Below are 24,889 nucleotides of genomic sequence, written 5' to 3'. Positions count from 1 at the left end.
GTAGGGGCTCGAGAGTGAGTAACTATGGTCAGCCATGTGGGTGCTCCATGCCTATGTGACTGACCCTGGACACCAAGCCTTCCCTGGCTGACGATACTCTGAACATGTTCTCATGTGTAGTTGCTGGGATTTCTCATGAGAGGCCCAGGAAAGATTTAGACTCCTCCGTCTCCCTCATCCTCATGTTCACGGGGACTGAGTCCTGCCCAGCCTTCCTGTGCCCACCCTCTTCCTTAGCACCACAGCCCTGCCTGGGGTCAGGCCTTCATCAGTTCCTGCCCGGTTGATGGAGTTCCTGTTCACACTCCCAGCTCCTTCCCGTCCAGCCTCTAAGCTTCAACCACAGTGATTTTTCTAAGCTCTGGTCATATCATTAATCTCTTTATAATCCTTCTCTGCTCAGAACACCTCAGCGTGGTGTGTATGTAACACAGCGGTCACAAGCCCAGCCTTTGGAGTCAGAGAGACTTGGGTTTGAACCCTGGCCTTGCTGTTTCCTTAGTTCTAAACTGGAGTTGACCCCCAAGGGTGGCTGTGAGAATCACTGGCTGCTGCCATTTACTGAACGCTCACTGTGCTCATCACTACCCCAAGGCTCCCTTAGCATCCTCATTTTATGTAAGAGGAAATGAGACCCAGGCTAGGGAACTTGCTCACAGCCGCAATCTTGTACTCCAAAAAGCCAGGATTCAATGCTCTGAGCCTCTAAGCTGGCAGTTCTCAGAAAGCGGTTTGGGCGCCCCTGGGGACTGTCAAGACACATTCAAGGGGTGTGCAATGTCTAGAATATTTTCATAATAGTATTAAGATACTATTTGCCTTTTTCACTTTCATTCTCTCATGAGTGTACAGTGGAATTTTCCAGAAACTACATGACATGAGAGAGAGCAACGCGTCAATGCAAAAGCAGACTTGGGAATCTAGCTTTCTTCTTTTAAGCCAGACATTAATGATATTTGCAAAAATGTAAAGCAATGCTATTCTTCCCTCTAATTTTTTTGTTTTGGAGACTGTAATTGTACTTCATTAAAAGCACATTTTTATGTTAACATATAATGGGTTTATTATTGATATTTTAATTGAGTGCATGTTTCTAAATTTCTCAGTCTGAATTTCTAATACACTAAATATCAATGGATATAACCTACATAAATAAAAGATCTCTGGGTTCTCTATAATTTTTAAGAGCGTGAAGTGTTTTTTAAGAACATATAGTTTTTATGAGCAATTTGGTCTTGAGACCAAATAGTGTGAGAAACACAGCACTAAGCTGTGTATAATATATGTAAATTGCTTGTCATGGTGCCTGATGGAGAATGAGGGCTCAGTAAATGGTAGTTTTTACTATTTTATAAGGTGCTGTAAATGAATAATAAGTTGGCTGGCTGTGACTTCTCTAAGCCCTACTTCTCTCACTTCCCGCTGTGCACTCTTCTCTCCCGGTGTACTGCCCTGCCTGTGGTTTCAGGTCCCCATGCCTTTGCACACTCTATTCCTGTTTGAGAAATCTCTCTCCTGCCACTTCTCCCTAACTCATGCCCTCTCCCCCAAAGCCTCAGCTCAAGCATCTCCACCTGCTAGAGACTTTCTTGAGTTAAACACTATCGCTCTGATTCCCTGTCCAGTGATCTTCCCTTTGAACCTACTGACTTGGGCAGGACGTCATGGAGATTTTGTTGATTTCCGTGGAAAGGGACTAGAGAGGAAGATTTCGCTACTGCCCGTTCAGTACGCTTGAGAAAGAGGCCTTCATCCTCGTACATATCAATTTCCCCATCACTAGAACAATATATGCAAGAAAGATCATAGGCTAGGTCAGTGCTTCCCAAAATATGGCCTAGACCCTTGCATCCAGGTCATTGAAGTGTGTGTTATCTGCAGATTCCTGCCCCAATCCATCACCTACTGAGTCAGACTCCTGTGGATAGGGCCTGAGAATATGATTTTTTAAAACAAAGTCTTCTTGTTGGTTTGGTGATTCGTATACACACCAAAGCCTGAGAACCACTCTTCTAGGTTCCAGAAGAGTCTCGATGCCATCCACTGGGGAGACAAAGATGACTCAGACGCTCCTCTGCTCTCTGCGGAGCTCATGTTCTCTGGAAGGAGAGAGGAGATAACCTACGATGAGTGTTTACTGCATCTGGAAACTTAACAAAGGGAGGAGAGGATTCTGTCGGAAAGGGGGTCCAGGAAGATTTCGTGGAAGATGTGATGTGACGTTTGAGTTGGTTTGAATAGGCATTTTTAGGCAGAGAAGGACAACAAGGGTATTCCAGGCAAGGAGAAGAGAACGTATAATGGAAAAAAAGCATGAAAATGAGTGGCACAGATATGTGTGTTATGTGTTACATGCCATCAAGTCGGCTCTGACTCCTGGTGACACCATGGATGAGTAATGTCCACAATGTCCTTTCCTCAACCAGCTCCTGTAGACTCGTGCCTGTGGCTCCTTTATGGACTCACTCCATCTCACCTTTGATCTCCCTCTTTTCCTGCTGCCTTCTACTTTTCCCAGCCTTACTATCTTTTCCAAAGAACCCTGCCTTCTCATGATGAGCCCAAAGTAGGATCAGCCTCAGTTTTACCATTTTTGCCTCCAGCAGTAGTTCAGCCTTAATTTGCTCTAGGACCCGCTTGTCTGTCTTTCTGGCGGTCCGGGGTATCCAGAGAACTCTCCTCCATCATCGTATTTCAAATGAATCAACTTTTTCCTGTCAGCCTTCTGCGCTGTCCAGCTTTCACTTTCATACATAATAATTGGGAACATGAGGGTGTGGATAATCTTGGCCTTGGTCTCTCATGACACTGCCTTACACTTGATCTTTCCTAATTCTTTCATTGCTGCCCTTCCGAGTCTCAGTCTCCTCTTGATTTTTTGGCTTCAGTCTCCATTTCAATTGATGACTAAACCAAGGTAAACAAAATCTTTAACAATTTCAGTGCCTTCATTGTCTCCGTTAAAGTGGTGTGCTTCTTCTGCAGGCCTGCTTCGGCACTTTCTTCTTTCACTTTCGTCAGAAGTCGTTTTGGGTCATTGCTGCTTTCTGCCAGTAAGATGGTGTCGTCTGCACATCTTAGACTGTTGATATTTCTTCCACTAATTTTCACGCCTCCTTCATTTGAGTCCAGCCCAGTTTTTTGTATATGTTCTGCATACAGATTAAACAGATAGGGAGATAAAACGCACCCTTGTCTGACACCTGGCACAGACATAGAGGGGCACAAAAGCATCTGCATCCTTTGCTTTGATGTTATGTTCAACCAAGAAGCTTTCTGGATATTAATGTGTCTATTTAGTGCTGTGTACTGGACGATAAACCTGAGTTTTCCAACCATTGGAGAGAGATTTGTGCATCCTGCATTACAAATCAATAAACTGATATCCCGACTTATAAATTAACCTTTGGTCAGGCTGTATGAATATCCCAGAGCATGTCAGGTGGCAAAATTAAGTTTCTAACCTGTAACCCTCACGCCCTCAGTGTGATTTCACAAGGCATGAACTGCCCCATGAGACCTACCAGAAGAACCAGCTGACCTCTCAGACCTCCTGTAGTGGACACTGTAGATTGCTTCCCAAAGTCACCCCTTCGTTTCCTTCTTACTTACTGATAGAACTTTGATTCTGTTTGGATATGGGCCGCACTGTGTTTGAAGGGAGGCCAGGTCGCCTTCCCAGGGCCAGCATCTTAATCAGGCTGAGCCTATATTGCACTTCCTCCTCCTGCCAGTGGCTGACTTAAGCATGGCAAGGGATGCAGTTCCGGCCATTGAGATGGCAGAAATCTGCTGGCAGCTTCGGAAATGTTTTCCACAGCTTCACAAAGGGACCAACAAGAGGGCCACCTCCCTTCCAGCCTGGACTGTTGTTTGTTTAGCTTGCTTCTGCAGTCATCCTCAAACCAGGCAGAGGCAAGCCGGAGGACAATACCAGGGGGCCGAGGATGGCAGTGAGAAATGGCAGACAGAGCCTAGGCTGCTGCCGATGTTGCTGAGTCTCCGAATCAGCCACCCTGGAACTGCTCTACCGCTGCGTGTCTTGATATGTGAGATGACAGGAGTCCTTATTCCTGAGGCCATTTTTAGTTGGGTTTTTCTGGTTTGTTCCAGCTGAATTCACACTAATGGCACCCCAGCCACACAGACCCAAACATAACATACCATGTGTCACTTCCCCAACCTGGAAACTGAAATTAAGGAGTCGCAGGGAATGCAGGAGCAGCCTTACTCCTGGGCCTCCAGAAGCTGGAATGTATTTATGGAACTAGAAGATTATTCAGAATACACCTACTTCCCTCAATGAGATTATCTTTTCCTCCTCAGGCACAGGTTACTCCCCCATCTTGGCACTTCTCTGCCTGTACATCTGCCACTTAGCAATTACCAACAACTTTCTTGCCTGAGGATCTTTTCTCTCTTTCATGGCTTCTGTTTGCTCATAGTTTCTGCTGCCTAATTTCTCTCTGGATATCTTTCAGTTTTCTGCAACTGACTAACTTAGTGTATCTACATTCAATTTTTCTAGAAAAGGGTCACATCCTTGGAGTAAAGCTGTCATGCCAGGCCATCTCATCAGCTGCTGACAATACTATAAATTGACTGTACCTGGGTCATAGGTCACATGGTACCAGAATGACAATTTATGCAGAAAGAACCACACAGAAGGGGATTGTGGAGTATGGCAGGCATTGTGAAGTATTTAGTATTACAGCAGCTGGCCAGATGTCCCTCCTATATTTATTCTTCTCTTAATCCAAAATAATGGAAGTTTTGGCTGGGCACATGGTTCCCCAGCTAATGACATTTCCTGGACTTCTGCTAGGTGTGGCCATGTGACTATATTCTGACTGCAAAGTTGTGAGCAGCTTCTGGGTTGTGCCTTTAAAATGAAAGGAACATGCCCCACTTCCCTGCTGGTTGCATGTGGACATAATGTTGGAAGCTGGAGCAGCTCTCCTATACCCCAAGATGGAAACTGCATGTTGGCAAACCGACAAGGTCGATGGACCCTGGGACCCAACACCCACGGTCACCAATTCATCTTGGCTTGCCCAGAACTTTCCTGGTCTTGGTCTTAGCATTAAAAATCCCACAAACCGGGGCTGGCCCCGTGGCCGAGTGGTTAAGTTCGCGCGCTCCGCTGCAGGCGGCCCAGTGTTTCATTAGTTCGAATCCTGGACACGGACATGGCACTGCTCATCAGACCATGCTGAGGCAGCGTCCCACATACCACAACTAGAAGAACCCACAACGAAGAATACACAACTATGTACCGGGGGGCTTTGGGGAGAAAAAGGAAAAAATAAAATCTTTAAAAAAAAAAAAAAAATCCCACAAACCAGGAATCTCCTCAGTCCTGGACAAACTAGAGAGTTGGTCACCCTGCTCCATTGAGCCGCCACGCCAGCTCTGGACCACCCACTTGAATGCTTGTTAGAAAGAAAGCAAAAAATAAAACACTTCTATACCGATCAAGCCACTGTATTTGGGAGTTTCTTAGTTTACGTCACCCTATCCTGTCTCCTAATTGAAACACATACATTTGGTCTAAAGATCCTCGTTGACCACTATTTCGTTGACTCTCAGCCTGAGGTCTGATGCTCCACAACGGGGCTGCTAGACCCCATTTTCTGGTCTATGCGTGTCTGGGTTCCAACCTCCCATTCCTGAGCCTCTTGGGGAGGCTGAGGCCTGATCATCTCCCAGCTCTAACATGGTCCCTCTCCTTCCTTTTCTGAATGGGAAGTGACTTTTTGAAACCTATTGACTAGTTCACGCTAACTCCCCTATATAAACACACACACACATGCACAAAAATATACGTATACACACACACATACACAAATGCACACACATACATTCTTTCTCCTCTCTTGCCCTTTCTTTCATCTCCCTCCCCTTTTTTGATACTCAAACTTTTTTTTGATACCCAGACTTTTAATAATTGAGTTTTATTTTATTTTGTTATTATTATTATTTTTTTGGGGAGGAAGATTAGCCCTGAGCTAACATCTGCCGCCAGTCCTTCTCTTTTTGCTGAGGAAGACTGGCCCTTAGCTAACATCCGTGCCCATCGTCCTCTACTTTATATGTGGGATGCCTACCACAGCATGGCTTACCAAGCGGTGCCATGTCTGCACCCGGGATCCGAACTGGTGAACCCTGGGCCGCTGAAGCAGAACATGCGCACTTAACCCCTGCGCCACCCAGCCAGCCCCAAAACTGTAAACTTTTAATGGTTCGATTCCTCGACCACATTCCCTCCACTTCTTCCTGCTCCCTGAAGAGACCCTAAAAGCCCTGCTCAGGCTGTGGATATGGTTTTTGGCGTAGATCATATGCAGGAGCAGATTTTGATCTATCCACAGGCACTTGAGAGGACAGCCTATGTGGACAATTTCAGGGTGTCCAAATGTGGTTGATTGATTAAAATATTTTTTCCATTTTCCATTTAGCCTGAAGAGTTCTACTTATGTAGGGAACCCAGTATGTTATTTCCCATAAAAGCTTCTTTGGAAATTATATTCTTCGTGGTGGACATTTTTGTTTATTCTTTTTAATCGTAAAAGTAATTAATTACTTTTATTTATTTATTTACTTATTTTGAGGAAGATTAGCCCTGAGCTAACATCTACTGCCAATCCTCCTCTTTTTCCTGAGGAAGACTGGCCCTGAGCTAACATCCGTGCCCATCTTCCTCTACCTTCTATTTGGGACACCTACCACAGCATGGCTTGCCGAGCGGTGCCATGTCTGCACCCGTGATCCTAACCGGCGAACCCCAGGCCACCGAAGCAGAACGTGCAAACTTAACCGCTGCGCCACCGGGCCGGCCCCTTGATCATTACTTTTAGAAATAGAAAAAAGTTTAAATAATTATAAGCTAAAAGGAAAGAATAGACTGGAAATTTCCTGAGTTCATACCACACCAAGAAAATACTGTTAATATTTAGGCATATAATTTTTCACTTTTCAGTATTATTTGTACTATACACACTTTTATATCATACATATAAGTGAATTTCTGGTCTTTAAGAAGTAAAAGGACACAATTTGCATCAGATTGGTTTGGGAAGTAAATCATCTTTGAGGAGGAAGATGACGTAGTGATGTAAGAAGGGTAAATGAGGCCAACGCTAGGCTGACAGAGAGTGTGCCCTTTGGTGCTCGTTCACCAGCATCCTTTGTGTAATAGTAGTTGCTATCTGCTCCAGGAAGTTTTAATTAAGGAGATCCATTAATGCTTTAATTTTAACTGAATTTTTAAATGACCTAAAAACTAACCCTGGTGAAGTGGTGAAGACCCAGTTATAAAATGAAACCTAGGGGCAGGACTGGTGGCACAGAGGTTAAGTGCGCATGTTCTGCTTTGGCAGCCGTGGGTTTGCCAGCCCACATACTGGGCGTGGACATGGCACCCCTTGGCAAGCCATGCTGTGGCAGGCGTCCCACGTATAAAGTAGAGGAAGATGGGCACGATGTTAGCTCAGGGCCAGTCTTCCTCGGCAAAAAGAGAAGGATTGGCAGCAGATCTTAGCTCAGGGCTAATCTTCCTCCCCCACCTAAAAAAAAAAAAGAAACCTAGAATTTGCTTCTAAATAAACGTGGAGGTGTGGGAGTGGAGAGAGGATACAGATGAAATCAGACTGCCCGTGAGCTGATGATGATTGAAGATGGGTGATGGATACAGGGCAGTTTCTTATATTACTCTATCTTCGTTGCTATAGGTTTGACATTTTTCATAATAAAAAGTTAAAACAAGCAGCAATTAAACCTAGGAACTGACTCATGATGCTAGATAGAATCTGACTCATTTCTATCTTCCTTCCATTTTCGCAATTTTGAGACTTCACTTTTCTCAGAAGTACCACCAGCACGACCACTGTGTTAGTCACATGAAATTAACCACCTGACCGCTGTGGACAGCATCCAAGAGCTCTTCCCACCGCCATGCATTCGAGGAAGCAGTTTGGGGCAGGTTGGTGGGGAGGGGTGGGCAGCAAGCTCAGGAGTCCCCAACAACCCTTTGCAAGCTTGAAGTATCATGGAATTCTAGCTGCTTCACAAATTTGTGTTGATTTTCATTCTAAACAATGTGATTTTTAGTCAAATTATTTAATCTCTATGAGCCTCAGTTTCCAAGTCAGTGATTTAAATGGAGTTATCTCCATTTCACCCTGACTTCACAGCACAGAAATAATTAAAATAGCATATATAAAAAAATTTTCTGGGACTGGCTGAGGGGCTCAGTTCATGCGCTCTGCTTCGGTGGCCCAGGGTTTCTCTGGTTCGGATCCTGGGGGCGGACATGGTGCCGCTCATTAAGCCATGATGGGGTGGCATCCCACATAGCACAACCAGAGGGACCTACGAGTAGAATATACAACTATGTACTGGGGGGCTTTGGGAAGAAGAAGAAGAAAAATAGAAGACTGGGAACATATGTTAGTGCAGGTGCCAATCTTTAAAAAAAACAAACTATCTAGCAGTATGTCTGACACACAGCAGACAGCCAATATTCACTCCCTTCCCTTCTCCTGAGTTAATAAGAAATCTGAAAGAAGATCTTTGCCTTCCTTACAATAAAGTTAGGAAGATAATATGTCCATATAATATTTTGTAACAAGATGAGAAAAAACTTACCATAAAACCTGGTATTGGAATTCCTCTTAGGAAAGGAACTAACTTCGTTGGGAAAATTAATTTGATAAAACATTGTGGGTGAAATATGATACTCCAAGAGTACGGCTTGGCGGAAGACAAACCACAGAGATGGCAAAATCCCAGGGCCACCTATTACATAATCTTTACTTACTTGTTTTGTCTTCTTGTAAACTCTTTCTATTTTCCCAAGCACTGAGTAACATCTTCTACACACATATGTCTGGTGTGGGTGGTATTTGTGTAAATGAAAGACGGGCTGGATTCCGTCACTGGATCACCTCCAAAGACAGGAGGGACGAAGTGAACATAAGTGAGGATGCAGACCAGGATCTTAAGGCCAGAAGTGAGCATGAGACTGATGTCCTAGGAAATGCATGAAATCTTTGGGAAGGTCCTTGTTCTGGTTTGAGGGCTCAAGGTGAAATATGAATTATTAACAAAAAAAAAGTTAAGGAAGTGACCATGATACTGTTTGTGGTAAATGAGTGGTGCCACCAGGAAATGACTTAGAGAGAGGAGGCTCCTTTGGAGCAGGCATGATGGAGTTACGGAGAACGTGGAGGATGAGCAGGGCCTGGAAGTCTCTCATAACTCAGACTGGTACAAGACAAGGGTCTCTCAGAAAGACAGACTATTCCCCTCCTAAAGCGAGCAGGACAGGGGCCAGCCTGGTGGTGCAGCGGTTAAGTGGGCATGTTCCACTTCTGTGGCCCAGGGTTCGCCAGTTTGGATCCCAGGTGCAGACCTATGCACCACTTGTCAAGCCATGCTGTGGTCCCACATATAAAGTAGAGGAAGATGGGTACAGATGTTAGTTCAGGGCCAGTCTTCCTCTGCAAAAAAGAGGAGGATTGGGGGCCGATATTAGCTCGGGGCTAATCTTCTTCAAAAGAAAAAAATAAAAAATAAATAAGTAAAAACAAGGTTATGTTTAAAAAAGAAAATGCAGGACAATTTGTTTATAACTTAGACCCCACATACTTTTCAAAGCGATTTGTGCATCTAAGAGACATACATCTAAGTAAACACAGGGAAATTAAAAGATAAAAAGAAATCAGAAAGCATGAAGAGAAAGCAAGGAGATGTTTGTCCTGAGAACAAAGGAAGCTGTGGCTCTGGCATTTGAACCCTCTGGTAACGCCAGCGAGTGGGAGTCACAGAGCTCTCCATAGCTGACAGAGGGAGTTATACTGACTCAGAAGGAGAATACCAGATTCTAGGAAGAGTTCCTTCCAGGGGATGTTTTCATGTCTCTATCTGTAAGCTCCCTGCCTCTGCCAAACCCAGGGGCCCATGCCATCTCTGTTTCAGAGGACACAGAAAGGATCTTCTAAAGGTGGATAAGAGAGGGAGCTATACAGACAAATTACAACATGACTAAGACTTAATTAGTCTTAAAAATTCTTTAGATCTGTTTAATATATCTGAAGCTGAGAGTCTTCATAAAACATACGAAAATAAGAACCGATTACAAATCAGCCAGCAAGAACAATATGAGTTGCCATCAAATATGAACACAATTAAAATGAATTAGTCATAAACTATATTAAAATGAAGGCCATGGATATGTGGATTTATGATTTGCCCTAAACTGTGAAAGAATAATAATAGCACTTTATCTTAAGCTATCAAACTTAATTTCTTTTCAATGTGCTTCAGGTACTGGCTATATAACTTGAGATGTCTAAATCATAAAACGGAATTATAGCCCAAATGATTTAAACCATGATGTAAGACTAAACTCTGAGTTCATTTATACCCACAAACTTGTAAACACCCAAACAGAATTGAGTTTGTGAAGAAAATAAGGTGAAAAAAATTTTATTGTCACTGATGAGTTCCCAGGATACTAAAGACAGACTCTTCCGGGATGGAGGTGGGAAAAAGAAAAGCTTAGTCTGTAGCTGAGTGATGGCTTGTACACCGCCTAGCTGTCTGCAGCTCCCAGAACAGGAAGGGAGTTCAGGGACCAAGGGCATGGTGTCCCACAACAATGTAATCCTGTACCCTAACCAGCACCTACTGTGTCTGCCTCACCTCATTCCTGTAGTTCCTTGAATGTTTTTGGGTGTTTCATTGATTGAAATAACCCAAGTCCCTGGCTGTTAGATTCTTCGTCTTTTTTTTTTTGCTGAGGAAGACTCACCCTGAGCTAACATCTGTGTCAACCTTCCTCTGTTTTATATGTGGGTTGCTGCCACAGCATGGCTGACGAGTGGTGTAGGTCTGCGCCCAGGATCCAAACCCGCCAACCTGGGCTGCTGAAGCCAAGTGCACAAACTTAACCACTACACCACGGGGCCAGCCCCTCTTCATCTTTTCAGATCAAGTCTCATCTCACGTGTCCTTTTTTATAGGTAAAAGAGGCATTAGCATATAGGAGGAGAGGAGAACATTTAGAGAGGAAAAACACCTCTCGAAATTCTAGTGACCTAGATTTCTGAAAAACTACTGAATGATATGGAAATCCAGCCCTAAAATCCCAACAGTCTTTGCAAAAACATTAAACCAAGTTAGTCATGGAAACTACTAGCGTCCGGAGAGAAATACACTCAGAAAACATTAACCACTATCATTTATTAGGCACCAAATAGATGCTAGGCACTGTGCTTAATCTAGAATTATCTCTGATCGACAACCACTTGATCATTCATTCACTCACTGATGCATTCCACAAATCTTTGTGGCGTTCCTAGTCTGTGCTAGACATTGTGAGAGGTGCTGGGGATGCAGCAGTGAGCAAAGACAGGCATGGCTCCTCTCTTACGGAGCTTGCATTCTAGCAGGAAAAACAGACATTAAATAGTTACACAACCAATTGGTCAATTACAGCTAAGAAAATTATTAGAAAGAAGGATATGAGACTAAATAAGAGAGATCCTATTAAATCTGTGAGCCAGGGAATGCTGCCAAGAGAAAGTGAAGTTTAAGCTGAGTCCCAAAGATAAGCAGCGGGAAGCCACACAAGGAGCTGGGGACAGATGGTCCCTGCAGATCAAGGTCCTGTAGGAAGGGGCTGAGCTGTAGAGGTGGCTGGAGGCCCAGGAAGTCAGGTAACTGCTTAAGGTCACACAGTGAGTAAGTAGCAGAACCTGGGGGCCACTCTAGTTACACCTCTCCTACTGCACCAAGGGGCCTGTTGGACTCCAAACAAATGAAAGCATTATTAACGTGTCCACCATGAATTCAAGGGTCACAGTAATCTGACTAAAAGATCCCCTTTCCAGGGAGGCTTTCTTTGGCCACTGTACAGACAATTCTCACCCTTCCGCTCCCCACCCCCATATAACTCCTTAGCCCCTTCTCTCTGTTTTTTTCCCTTAGCATTTGCCACTATCTAACATGCCTTATATTTTCTTCTTTCAAGATTTTTTTCTTTCTCTTTGGTTTTCTACAGTTTCAATATGATATGCCTAAATGTGGTTTTCTGGCGTTTATCTTGCTTGGTGTTCTCTGGAGCTTTCTGGATCTGTGGTTTGGTGTCTGACATTAATTTGGTGAAATTCTTAGTCACTGTTGCTTCACATATATCTTCTGGTCCTTTCTTTATTCTCCCTCTGGTATTCTCATTACATATATGTGATACTTTTTGTCATTGTCCTACAGTTCTCGGATATTCAGTTCCTTTTATTTCAGTCTTTTTGCTTTTCAGAATTGGAAGTTCCTGTTGACGTATCCTCAAGCTCAGAGAGTCTTTCCTCAGCTGCGTCCAGTCTACTAATTAGCCCATCAAAGTCATTCTTCGTTTCTGTTACAATGTTTTTGATCTCTAGTATTTCTTTTTAATCCTATCTTAGAATTTTCATCTCTTTGCTTACATTACTCTCAGGTTCTTTCTGGAGTGTTTTTTTAACACCAACCAATTCACCAATTCTCCAACACCAAATAGGTGTCCAACAATTCAATTCAATTCTGACACCAACTCCCAGAGTTAGCACAGACTGCACAGGTTAAGGACCGAGTCCCACAAGACTGCCCCCACCTCAGACACCAGTTACAAGTATCAGGTCCCCAGGTTACCCACACTTTTATTCGACTTGGCTGTAGATTTGGGGATTCTCACAACTCCCTCCTCAGGTTTGATAATTCACTAGAACAACTCACAGAGCTCAGAAAAGCACTTTAGTTGCTGTTACCAGTTTATCATAAAGGATTCAACTCAGGAACAGTCAATGGGAAGAGATGCATAGGGCAAGGTGTGGCGTGAGGGGCACAAGCTTCCATACCCTCTCTGGGTGCACCATCCCTCCAGCACCTCAATGTGTTCACCACCCTGGAAGCTTTCCAGACCCTGTTGTTTATGGGTCTTTCTAAAGGTTCCATTACATAGGCATGATTGATTAACCATTGGCTTTTTGTGATTGAACATGATCTCCAATCCCTCCCACCTCCCCAGAGTTCATGAGTGAGGCTGAATGTTCCAACTCTGCAATCACATGGTTTGGTTTTCCTGGTGACCAGCCCCCATTCTGAAGCTATCTAGGAGCCCCTCAGCCAAGAGTCATTTCATTAACACACTGAAGATAGTCATCACTCAGGAGTTTCCAAGAGTTTTCGGAGCTCTGTGCCAGGAACCAGGGACAAAGATCAAATAGTTTTTACTGTATTACAGTTATCCATCTGTTCTTGCATATTGTCTACTTTTTCCATTAGAACTCTTAGCATATTAATCATAGTTTTTAATTCTTGGTCTGATAATACCAATATTCCTGCCATTTTTGAGTCTGGTTCTAGTGCTTGCTCTGTCTCTTCAGAGTGCTTTTTTCTTTTTTGGCCTGTCAGTATACCTGTAATTTTTTCTTGCAAGCTGGACATTGTGTACGTAGTGGGTAAAGATACTACAGTCAGTAGGCGTTTAGTGATGTGGTCATAATATGTGGGGAGAGAGGAAGTGTTCTGTAGTCCTCTGATTAGATCTCAGACTTCAGGGAGGCTGTGAACCTGTGCTGTGAATTCACAAGAACTCCTCAGCTCCCCTCCCGGTTAGGTGGGGCAGGAGGGCTAGAGGGGCTGAAGTTGGGTATTTCCCCTTCCACAGGTCAGTTAGGCTCTGATAAAGCCTCAATAGGTTAGGCTTTGGTAAAATAGTTTCTCTTGAAGACAGCTAAGGTGTTACGAAGAACTTGGATGCACTAGTATATTTTTAGGTGGTTACTTTTCCTCTCTCCCTGCTGGAAGCATGGGGGGATTTTTCTCCTGTATTCACTGGGAGAACCTGGTAGATGTCCTGGAGGGAAAACTCACAAAAGTGTGGAAAGTTTTAAGCTCTTAGACTGGTCCACTCTGAGCCCCCAGTAATTTGTCAATTACAGCCCAGGTTTTCCTACCCCAGCACCAGGTCCTGCAGAGGTTTTGATACTGAACCTCTTAACCTCAAGTTCATGCGCCGAGTGTGCCATAAGCCAATCACTGAGACATCAGCACCTGTAGATGGAGAAAGGTTTATTCAAATTGGCCAAAATGAGAAGGCAGGAGGATAGGTTCTCTCAAATCCTCAGTGGTGACACCATTCAAATGAGACGTCATTGTCAAGGGAAGCCCTCCCCAGTCTGCTCTCTGCCGATCTTTCCAGTCGCAGCTCCCTACTCCTTCCCCAAACCTTATACGATGCTGCCCTTGGCTTGGCCTATGCTGCTCACTCTCCCTACCCATCTTAAATTACTATGTCCCAGGCTATTGCCAGGAAGGTGTTTTTCAGCCCTCCCACTCAGAATCCCCTCCCCTGTGCACCTGGGTTTCTGGTCCACAGCTCTCTGCATTTGAGCTTCTGACCCCAAATTTTAAAGTTTGAAGTAATCTCAGAGACTAAGTCCAACCTTCAGTTTTCAGATGAAACACATGGGGCCCAGAGAGATAGAGGGACCGTGCTGGCCATAAGACCAGCTGGGGGCAGCCTTGGGACATGAGTGTCCTGGTCTCCTCCTCTTTCCACTACCCAGTTTAATCTCTCTTTTGCTAATGATGACACTTGATAATTTATTGATGGGCGAGAACCGACTCATTGGAGAGTCTATATGATCTGCAGCAACAGCCAGATGGTCCTTAATAAAACATTAATAAAGCAAAAGCAGATGGCATTTATAAAGTATTATACCAACATGCCTGAGAGCCATCAAAAGCATTTTTTCCGGACTCCCTAATAATGGAGAATTATCAGACAAGACATAAAAGAGGAAACTGTCCTCTAAATCATGATCTGAGAAAATGTTCTAGGTATTTGTAAATATTATGGATAATAAAAGATTCCAGATTTATTTTTATCCCAGATTTCTTAGCCCTTTCATGACTGTGTTTTGTGGTCATTTTAGGAGAAATGACAATGCTTCAATGGAAACAAAAGGAAGGGGCTGGCCCAGTGGCGCAGTGGTTAAGTTCGCACGTTCTGCTGTGGCAGCTCAGGGTTTCGCTGGTTCAGATCCTGGGCGCAGACATGGCACCACTCACAGGGCCATATTGAGGCGGCATCCGACATGCCACAGCTAGAAGGATCCACAACTAAAATGTACAACTATGTACTTGGGGGATTTGGGGAGAAAAAGCAGGAAAAAAAAAAGAAGAAGATTGGCAACAGATGTTAGCTCAGGTGTCAATCTTAAAAAAACGAAAGTTCCTACAACTTCCTCCTCCCTTGAGAATCCAGCCAAAGCCAGGCTACTCAATTTTCCCACTTTCCCAGAAAAAGAGATTTCTAGGAGGCATAAAATACCATAGTTTAATATCAGGGCAATAGAAATCATTAGGCTGGACTGCAGGGGTTGTTTTAGGAGTCACTATTCCAGAGAATTTTTAAGAACAGAAGAAATGACAACCTGTTTTGAGTGAGTGAATATTAATTTACTTGAAGGTGAAAAGTGGGACTTTCGAAATTATATCTAAATGTTTGACTTCCTTCCCAAATTCACCAGTCAGGCAGTAGTCAAAAGTTAAGGCTTAGACTCAGACCCGAGTTTAAATCCTAGTATCAATGTGCCAGACTTGTAGGCTGCCTTTCTAGGATTCAGGTTTTTTCATCTGTAAAATGGGATAACAATAGAGTTTACAAAAACTCAGTGAAATAATGTATATAAAGAACCATGCTGGACACAAAGTAAGTGTTCAAAAAAATGTAGGAATTATAGCTCTCTAACCTAGTGCCCACTGTTCTAACTAAGCTAAAAGTAGCAAAGTTGTGAAATTGCTTTTTGTTATTTTTGTTATTTAATTTTTGTGGATTCCTTTTTATAACCCTTCCATGTATCTTTCAACTTTCTGATGAAACTCTGCTATCCAGAAAGGATCTGTATCAACATTTATGCCTTAATGTGACAGTTTGTAGCAGTGTGACTTCCCTTGGAGATATTTACATTTCAGGCAATTTCTAATTCTAGAATGTGAGGCTAATCATTGCCAGAGGGACTTTTTTGGTGAGGAGGGAGAGATAAGAAATGAAACCTCAGGTACTTTCCAGCTTGTTCAACTTATCTGGCTCTTGCAGAGGTCCTGATCAAAGATTAGTCTTTCCAGGACATTTTTATGGACAACTTCCCCTCCAGAGTCAGAATTATTGGCTTCTTTATAAGGCTTTTTCAGCAGGTCACTCCTCTAGTATTGTGAACTTCTTAAGGGCAGGAAATGGCTTTATTCAGGTACATAGTGCACACTCATTGATGTTGTAAAATGAAATGGAATTCCAGGGAACCTGAAACTCAGAGAGATAGCTGCCATTTTCAAGTATCTACTGGGTGCCAGGTTAATCACAGTAACCACGTGAGTGAGGGGTTACCATCTCCACTTTACAGATGAGGAAACTGAGGCTTGGAGGAGTGGAAACAGCAAGTAGGAGGCAGAGATTGGACTCAAACTTAGTGCTTGTGCCAACTCCCAAATCAGGAAACAGCCAAGTCTCAATCAGCTGCCCACACTGACACTGGGAATTGCTTATTTAATTGGTTTTTGGTGTGTGTATTAGTCAGGTTCTTCAGAGAAACAGAACCAGTAGAATATGTCTATACAGATATGCCTCTATAGATATATAAAATTTTCTGAGAAAAATTTTCTGTATATCTATATAGATATATCCTATTGACTCTGGTTTTATATGTAGATATCTAGATTCTCTCTCTGTATGAGATTTATTATAGGAATTGGCTCACATTATTATGGAGGCTGAGGGTCCCACTATCTGCCGTCTACAAGCCAGAGACCCAGGAAAGCCAGTGGTGTAATTCAGTCCGAGTCTGAAGGTTGGAGAACCAGGAGCACCAATGTCTGAGAGAAAGAGGAGATGGTTGTCCGAACTCAGGCGGAGAGAGCAAATTCACCCTTCCTCCACCTTTTGGTTTTATTCAGGCCTTCAAGGGATTGAATGATGCCGCCCTGCATTGGTAAGGACCTCTTCTTTACTCAGCCTACAGATTTAAGTGCTAATCAATTTCTGGAAACACCCTCACAGACACACCCAGAAGTAATTTTTATCAGCTATCTGGGCCTCCCTTAGCCCAGTCAAGACACATAAAATTAACCATCACAGTGTTGGCGTTTTTATTGTTGTTAATAAGAGAATGCTAGCAGAGGAAGATGGATTCACTTTCAGAAAGCAAGCTTGCTTAAATTGTGAAGTCCCTGTGTATCCATTTCCTATTGGCTGTTTACACTCCTCAGAGAAACCCACCCTTGCAGAGAGATGACAGGTACAGTTCTTCTGGGGGAAAAACAAGAAATTTGAAGATTTCAAAGTATACTATTAGAAAAAGCCAAATCCGCCTCTACCAACAGGTTGAAACAAAGTAAAACCTGTCCTGGTGTCAAAGGTGCCCACGGGTGGCAGGGGCTCAGCCTCTGGAGCTGTTTTCTCTTCCGGCATTCAGACTAACACATTTATTGCACTGGTGCTTCTAGCAATCAGTCAAGATTGAGTCAGATGCCAAGATAATTTTTCCTGGCCAAATAGCTTTTTCCATTGCAATTAGCCTTTTTAAGGACCTTACCAAACAACAAATGTGTATACAATTCACATTCTCCCCCTCCAATTAAAACTCAGCTAAGAAGTTTTTTGTTTTTTGTTTTTTAAAGATTTTATTTTTTCCTTTTTCTGCCCAAAGCCCTCCGGTACATAGTTGTATATTTTAGTTGTGGGTCCTTCTAGTTGTGGATGTGGGATGCCGCCTCAGCGTGGCTCGATGAGCGGTGCCATGTCCATGCCCAGGATTCGAACCGACGAAACACTGGGCTGCCTACAGCAGAGTGTGCGAACTTAACCACTCGGCCACGGGGCCGGCCCCTAAGAAGTTTTATAGTAATATTTGTTAAAGGTGAAAACACCACACTCATCCACTCTATCACTGGTTTCTCCATGGTTTCCTAGGTATCCTTTAAATCAGGGGTAGGATCAAGAAAGGTTTAATTTTTTCATAGTATGTGTTATATAACCCAAAAATAAATTATTTGAAAACAGGTTAGCTGTCTGGGTTGACCCAGTTGGGATTCTTTATAAAAGCTCTGAGCTTGGCTAATACCTGCTTTGTCCTCTATAAGCATTTTGAAGATGAGCCTGCTACTCTCTTGGAAACCCATTTCCTCTTTTTTCCTGGGCACAAAGACTACATTTTCCAGCTTCCCTTGTGATTAGGGAGACCATGTGACTGATTTCTGGCCAAACGAAGGTACAGAAAAGTGCCAGGCCCATGAAAAATCTCCCATGAGAGAGCCTCCAGGTTCTCTCCTTCTCTGTCTGCTGGAGACGTCCATGCTCAGGCAACCGTGGCAGCCTTTGGTTGAAAATGGCAGACCTTCTACCAGCTGGGTTCTGAAGGAACAGAGACTACCCTCCTCCATCCCCAGCTCTCACACCCTGGAACTACCTTCCTTTGTTTACTGAGAAAAAATGAGCTGCTCTTATGTTAGAGCCATTATCATTGGGAGGTTTATTTGTCTTAGCAGGTAGCTTGCCCTACCTGACTTTATTGGACCACATACCTTTCCTTTTCCACCATATTAGATGCTCCAGCCAAGCCTTCCCATGGCACCTGATCATTGAACTTCTCACTCTTGATCCTTATTGTTTATCCGTCTGCCTTCCCAGATATACTCCCAAGACCCATGAGGGCATGGACTGCACTTCCCTCACTCACCATTATATCCCCAGTATCTAATATAGTGCTTGGTACCTAGTAAGTCTTTAATAAGTATTTGTTAAATTAACAAAATGTTGGACACATGGACTTTGCCTTTCTCTGTGCTGGGTATAGCGAACTTGGATGCTGGGCAGTCTTGAAGAATAATGATAATGGGGTGAGAAAAGCTCGGACAGCTCAGAATTGTATTTCTCTTGAATGTTTCTATAAACCTGACAACTGGTAGATGACTACTGGTCTTCACTGCAAACCTCCTTAATGCTGACAATGATATATGACTTTATATCAACGATGGACAAAAAATACAGGAGTTTTTATTAACTTTGTTTATTTAATGCCATTCTTTCATAAAAACAAGTGTGACAGATTGAAGATGTCTGGAAATTCTTTGCTATCTTTCCCATTGAGCGTATTTCCCTGCTCTTTGAATCTGGGTTTGCTTCAACAATAGAATGGGGTAGAAGTTCCTTCTGGGCTTCAGGGGCTAAGTCATAAGACTCATAGCTTCTGCTTGTTTTCTTGGAACATCCACTTTTGGAACCCTGAGCTTCCATATAAGAAGTCTGACTTCCCTGAGACCACCATGACAAGAGGCCACATGTAGGTGGTCTGGTTGGCAACCCCAGCTGAGCACTGCCTTCCAGCCGTTCCTGCCAAGGCCTTAGACACGTGGGTGAAGCCATGCTGGACCCTCCAGATTAGGCCATTCACTAGCTAAATTCCACTGAGTGACCCCAGTCAATGCCACAGGGAACTGAAGAATCATTCAGCTGAGTCCTGCCTGAAGTCCTGATCTGCAAAGTCGTCATTTATAATAAAAATGGTTGTTGTTTTAAGCCACTACATTTTAAGGTAGTTTGTTGTGCAGTAAATGATAATTGGAACAACAAATGACTTCATTTCCTCATTTGTCCAATAATATTTGCATTGTGACTTTTAATTTTGACAGTTTGGGGCAATCATTTGCGGACCAACCAGCAAATTTCAGTTCTTCTCCTGTCTGTGTCTGTTCCTTGCAATTGAACAAGAGATGGGTGGGATGATGAAAGAAACAGGCTGTTAATTCTGGGCCATATTTAACCCTCCATAAAGCTTTTCAGTTTAAAATGTTAGTTGGTAGTTGGTAATATGCATTGGCAATACGGACTCCAATTAAAAAACCCTTTTGGGATTCAGTGAGGCAAATTAAGTTGGTTTAAAGATATATATCAATGGATGCCAAATTTTATTTTAATTTATGTTAGTAGCTATGTTCCTCTGGGAAGCAGTCAATATGGTAAAAGACAAAATTATACAGAGGTGAAAAAATTTTAGGTTCAATTTCAAAGTGGCATTAACTGAAAAGTGATTAATGAAGGAAAAGAAACTAACTTTTATTGAGAGCCTACTATGTGCTGATTGCTTTTTATACATCTCTCCTTTAATCTCGTGACAACACTGTAAGTAATTTTTAAATGGGAATAAAAATTCGCCTAAGGTCACTCAGCTGGTAAGTTATAGGCTGGATTTGAACTGCATCTGACTCCAAAGCCTGAATTGTTCCTTCTCCTGTGTAGAGGCTAGTCATCTAAGAGTTGGGTGCCTTCACAAGTGGCTCACGAAAAACTAGGCAGTAGTTATGGCAGCCATGCAGAGCTGATTCGTTAAAATGTTCATTTATGAAACACACCCCATTAATGAATTTTAGCAAGTTTTGCTGACCTTTGCAAGTTGTTTACTCAGTAAGGATCTGGGGATAGCGGAGGGAATAGCCAAGACCGCATAGATGTGTTTCGGGAGTTCTATAACTTGAAACATAGTTTACATAATGTATCTCTTTAAAAGCAAATACTTGCCATCATCATGACCACCACAATTTATCTCCTGCAAAATTCTGTTTCCATACAGCTCCATTTTCTTAAAGGGAATATATCTACAGTGGCTTGAGACGACTGGGTGTGCATGTTTTCTTTTAATTGATTTTTTTCTAGTTGGGCTAAAAGTTCCCAACTTGTATTTGTCCATCTGAAATTTTCAAATATTTTGATAATAATAAGCACAACTGTTCAAAAATACAACAGAAAAGTGGAGACTCTCAGTGAGGGCTGTGCCAGAATCCTGCGGATTCCCCCACCATGGACAGGGAGAGTGGCCGTGGAGAAGGCGAGGGGAGTGGAGGGGATCTCCTTAAACACAATTCATCCTCCCTCCCAACACACATGGTGTGTTCAAACACTGCTTGGTGGGGTGACTCTTATTGTGCTTCCTATTTTCTGTTCTGAAGAGCCTGTATGACGTAGTGGTTTTAAAAGCTCAGATGGTGTCAAATCATCTGGGTTTAAATCTTGGCTCCGTCTCTTCCAAGTTGGGTGGACTATCCAGCCTGTGCCTCAGTTTACTCACTTGTAACTTGGACCTTCCAACCGGTTGCTGTGAGGATTAAATGAGTCCATCAATGCATGTAATGCTTGGTGGCAGCAAATGGAAAGTGCTATATAAATATTAGCTGCTAATCTTATGACTGTCTTGCTGGGGCATTTAATTGAAAGGCACTGGACAAAACAAAAAGAGTGAAAGAATTTGAAGCCACTAACTGTTGCAACAAAGAGCTCACGCCCTCTCAATGACAAGTGGTAACCTATCTAAACAGAGGGCTGGGGCTTGCTGGTGGGAATTTCATGAACATGCTATTTATGAGGATGTTCTTAAGGTTAATGCCCTGGGTCAGGAGGCAATAATCTCTGATAACAAGCCAGAGTCATCACTATATGGTTTTATGAAGACAGAGAACCAATAACATAGATGAAAAGTCTTTCGACAGGGCCAGGACAGTGATTTTTTTCTTTCTTCCAATACCCAATCACTTTGGCAAGGCAGGGGACTCAAAAAGGACCACCGCTCTCGACCATTTCTGTTCACTCATTCATCTAACAACCATTAATTGTGCGCCTACCTCCTGCCAGGCACTGCAAGACAGTAAGACCCCACAATCTAGTTGGAGAAACAAACAAGAGGAGGCATGAATTAATTCAACCATGATTTACTGACTGTCTACCACGCGTCTGGTACTATGCTAGGTGCTGCGTATAGTGAACAGAATGGACAGAAGTCCCTGCCTTCATGGAACTGGCATTCCAGGGAAGAGAAAGATAATGCATGAGATGAGTATGATGTGTAGTCTGTCAGATGCTGATCAGTGCATAGAAGTGTTCCTGTGGGTTGGTGGACTGGCTGTACTTTCCATTGGAGTAGTTAGGCAAGCCTTTACTGAGTTAAGCACAAGGAGGCAGGGTTACTGCAGTCTAGGAAGATGCCCAAGGCATATGGGGGCCCAATGGAAAGCCTGCCTCTTTGCCACCGTGAAGGCAGCAGCAAACTCAATAAGCCTGAGTTCTCCCAGGGCAGAAATTTCATTTTCTCTTGTTCATTGCTCTCAGCCTAGCAGAGAGCACTGCTCAGAGAAGATAATCCATAAATCCTCACTGAAAGGGTATAATGTTCAAGTCGGTCAATCAACAAGCAATTTTGGAGCACCACCTATTCTCAGATTCGCTCATTCGGCATTAACTGAGCACCTAGTGTGTGAGGGATGCTGGGGTCTACCCTCAAGGAGCTTAGGATATAGTTACATGAATTATTAACAAGCGTCAGGACTCAGTGTGGGCACAGTCACACCAAAAATCTGGACACTCCCGGGCACGCAATCAGGGGATCTCACAGGCTAGAGCGGCCTCGGACTTCCCCAGAGCGACCGCGAAGCCACGTGCCGGTCCACGCCCCACTGCTGGTGGCGGGTCCCGCCCGCCTCGAGGCGCAGCTCGCAAGGCCCCCTGCACCGCGGGCGGGAGGCGAGGCCTCTGCGGGACGGCCGAGCTCGCTCCCCCGGTGAGACCCCAACCTTTCCCGGGGCGCCCCAGGCCGCGCATCCTGGAAAGCGCGCAGGGACTTTGGCCAAGGCGAGCCCTGGGGCGTAAGCGCCCCCCTCCGGAGGAGACACACGAAGAAAGGGCACCAGCTCCCCCTGGGCCTCCGGGCAGGTCTCGGGACAGCCAGCCATGCTCGGCCCGCCTCGGCCCCCGCCCCGCAGCACCCCCAGCCCGCGGCTCCAAGGGCGGGAACCGAGCAAAGGTCCCGCCGGGCCGCGCCCCTCCCTCCGAGCCCCCGCCCCTCCCTCCGAGCCCCCGCCCCTCCCTCCGAGCCCCCGCCCCGCCCGGCCCGGCCCGGCCCGCGGGGCTCCTACGACTGCGGTCGGCGCGGCGCGGGGCTGAGTGGCCCCGGAGGTAAGTGCAGGCGGCCGCGGGCTCCGCTCCGCTCCTGCCTTTCCCGGGGCGGGCGGCCGGCCGTGGGGGGCGAGTCTGGACACCCTCCCCTCTGTCCCCCAAGGGAGACGAATCGGCCCGCTGCCCGCAGCTGGACAGCTTTTCCCCTCCCCACTCCCCATCCTCCCTCCACCCCCTCCCCCGCTGTCGCAGGGCCTCTGGGACCTCCCGGCTCCCCCCTCACCACCCCCTGCCCGCTCCTCTCTCCTTTGTCTTCCGGTTCCTCGCTGGGTGTGCCAAGGCTTGCCCGGCGGGGTGCGGACGGGGGGCGCGGGGTCGCGGGAAGCGAAGGCTGGAGCAGACCTGCATCAGTGTCTGGACCGCAACGAGTCCCTCTCGGCCTGGGGCCGGGACACTGCGCCCCGAGCTTGGGGAGGAGACCAAGCCCGCTGGGTGTTCTCGGCCTGGGGTGGGATGACATCACAGCGGCTCCAGTGGCTTCCTTGGGCCTTCACGTGCGGACCCCGTGTCAGAAGCCGGTTTCCCATCTGCGCCTGAGAGGGCAAGACGAGCGGGCAGCCCGTGGCAAGGCGTTTGTTGTAGAGTGTTTGAAAAAAATCACTAATCAGAGCCTGCTCTCTTCAAAGCAGTGAATAGGGTGGTGAAAGGGATGGGTGTCTTGGGATCGCTGCCCTCAAGAGGAGAAAGACAGACAGACAGACGGCGGCGTTAGAGTGGAGTGAGAGAAGTGCTGTGAGGTCAGAGAAGCCGCTGAATAACTATAGAGTCAATTAATCGTTTTCAAAATTCACCGCCAACGAGCTCTTCTTGTAAAGGAGAACAGCCGGGAGTGGCTGAGCCCAGAGAGGCAGAGAGATCTGAGAAACGGCCGCTCCAGGCTGCTGGCCCTTAGCTTGCCGGCCTTAGGAGGAAGCTTTGTATTTTCCAGAAGCGCTTTTCTTTCTGTTCTTTTTGAACCCTCAAGGGACCAGAAGAGTCTTCTCTATTCTTAATCAATCTCTCTTCTTATCTACTCCACTTGCCAAAATCCTGTGCTGCCTCACCCTGGCTCCTTTTTCAAGCTCATGCCTGTCTTGTGACCATCATTTGTTTTTTATTTAGCATACTGATTATTTTAGAAAGAAATGATAGAGTACCTTGCATTTAATTTGTCTTCCTATTATAAAAAGGAGCTCAAGTCCTGGGATGTAAGCACTGGAAGATATAAAAGGGTGACACCTCTGTTTTAACTTAACAGACTCAATTTCAGTTTGTTATTTAGAAAACTAAAAATAATTCGAAATGTGCTGAAGTTGTTAACTTGAGACAAGTTCAGCGATGTCTCATTTCCCTAGATAGTGGGGAAATAACGTGTTCCATTGCCGTGATTTCCACCAGAACTGAAGTTGACCCTTTGGAGCACACTTTCTTACTGTGCCAAACAAATTATATGTACCCAGATTAAGAAAAAAGCTGACCGAGGAGTCAGCATGAGGGTGGTCAAGGGCTCAGGCTTGGAAGGCAGGTGGACCTCGGTTGGAATCTGGGCTTGGCACTAGTTCTGTCTGTGACACTCAGTGCCCACCCGTGAGAGACTCCAAGAGCACACTTAGAGTTGAACAAGTTGGGTTTGTGGCTTGTGTGAGGGAGACCTCCCACCGTGGGGAACCATGGGACGTCTCAGTAAGTGGGTATTAGAAAGGAGTTGTAGGATTTGGGTTTTTAGGCAATTTGGGGGTCAGTTTAGGGAAATAGGACTTTGCCCTGGTTTGGATGCTATCGGAAAGTGGGAGAAATTCTATTGAGTGTCTTCATAAGTCTTGTCTGAAAGGAAGGCAGGCTAGAGTGAGGCTAAAGCTGTGGTTGGCCAAG

The 24,889-nt window shown here is 44.8% G+C and overlaps 1 protein-coding gene across 3 annotated transcripts in view; it reads left to right on the top strand.

Moving 5' to 3' along the window:
* Positions 1 to 22,546: 22,546 nt before the first annotated feature.
* Positions 22,547 to 24,889, top strand: part of GSDME (gasdermin E) — a 64,682-nt gene continuing 62,339 nt past the window's right edge. Inside the window, exon 1 of one of the 3 annotated variants that reach the window (XM_070510426.1) lies at positions 22,547 to 22,643. The gene's annotated coding sequence lies outside the window, so the exon portion shown is untranslated. Of the gene's footprint in view, positions 22,644 to 22,898; positions 23,039 to 24,889 lie in introns of those variants that run through there. The other 2 variants (XM_044765821.2, XM_070510433.1) reach the window with 2 other exon arrangements.

This window comes from Equus asinus, chromosome 1 (assembly GCF_041296235.1).
Source record: "Equus asinus isolate D_3611 breed Donkey chromosome 1, EquAss-T2T_v2, whole genome shotgun sequence".
In the NCBI taxonomy this organism is placed as follows: Eukaryota; Metazoa; Chordata; class Mammalia; order Perissodactyla; family Equidae; genus Equus; species Equus asinus.
The sequence above is the reverse complement of the archived record's forward strand: the minus strand, read 5'-3'. Positions and strand labels throughout refer to the sequence as shown.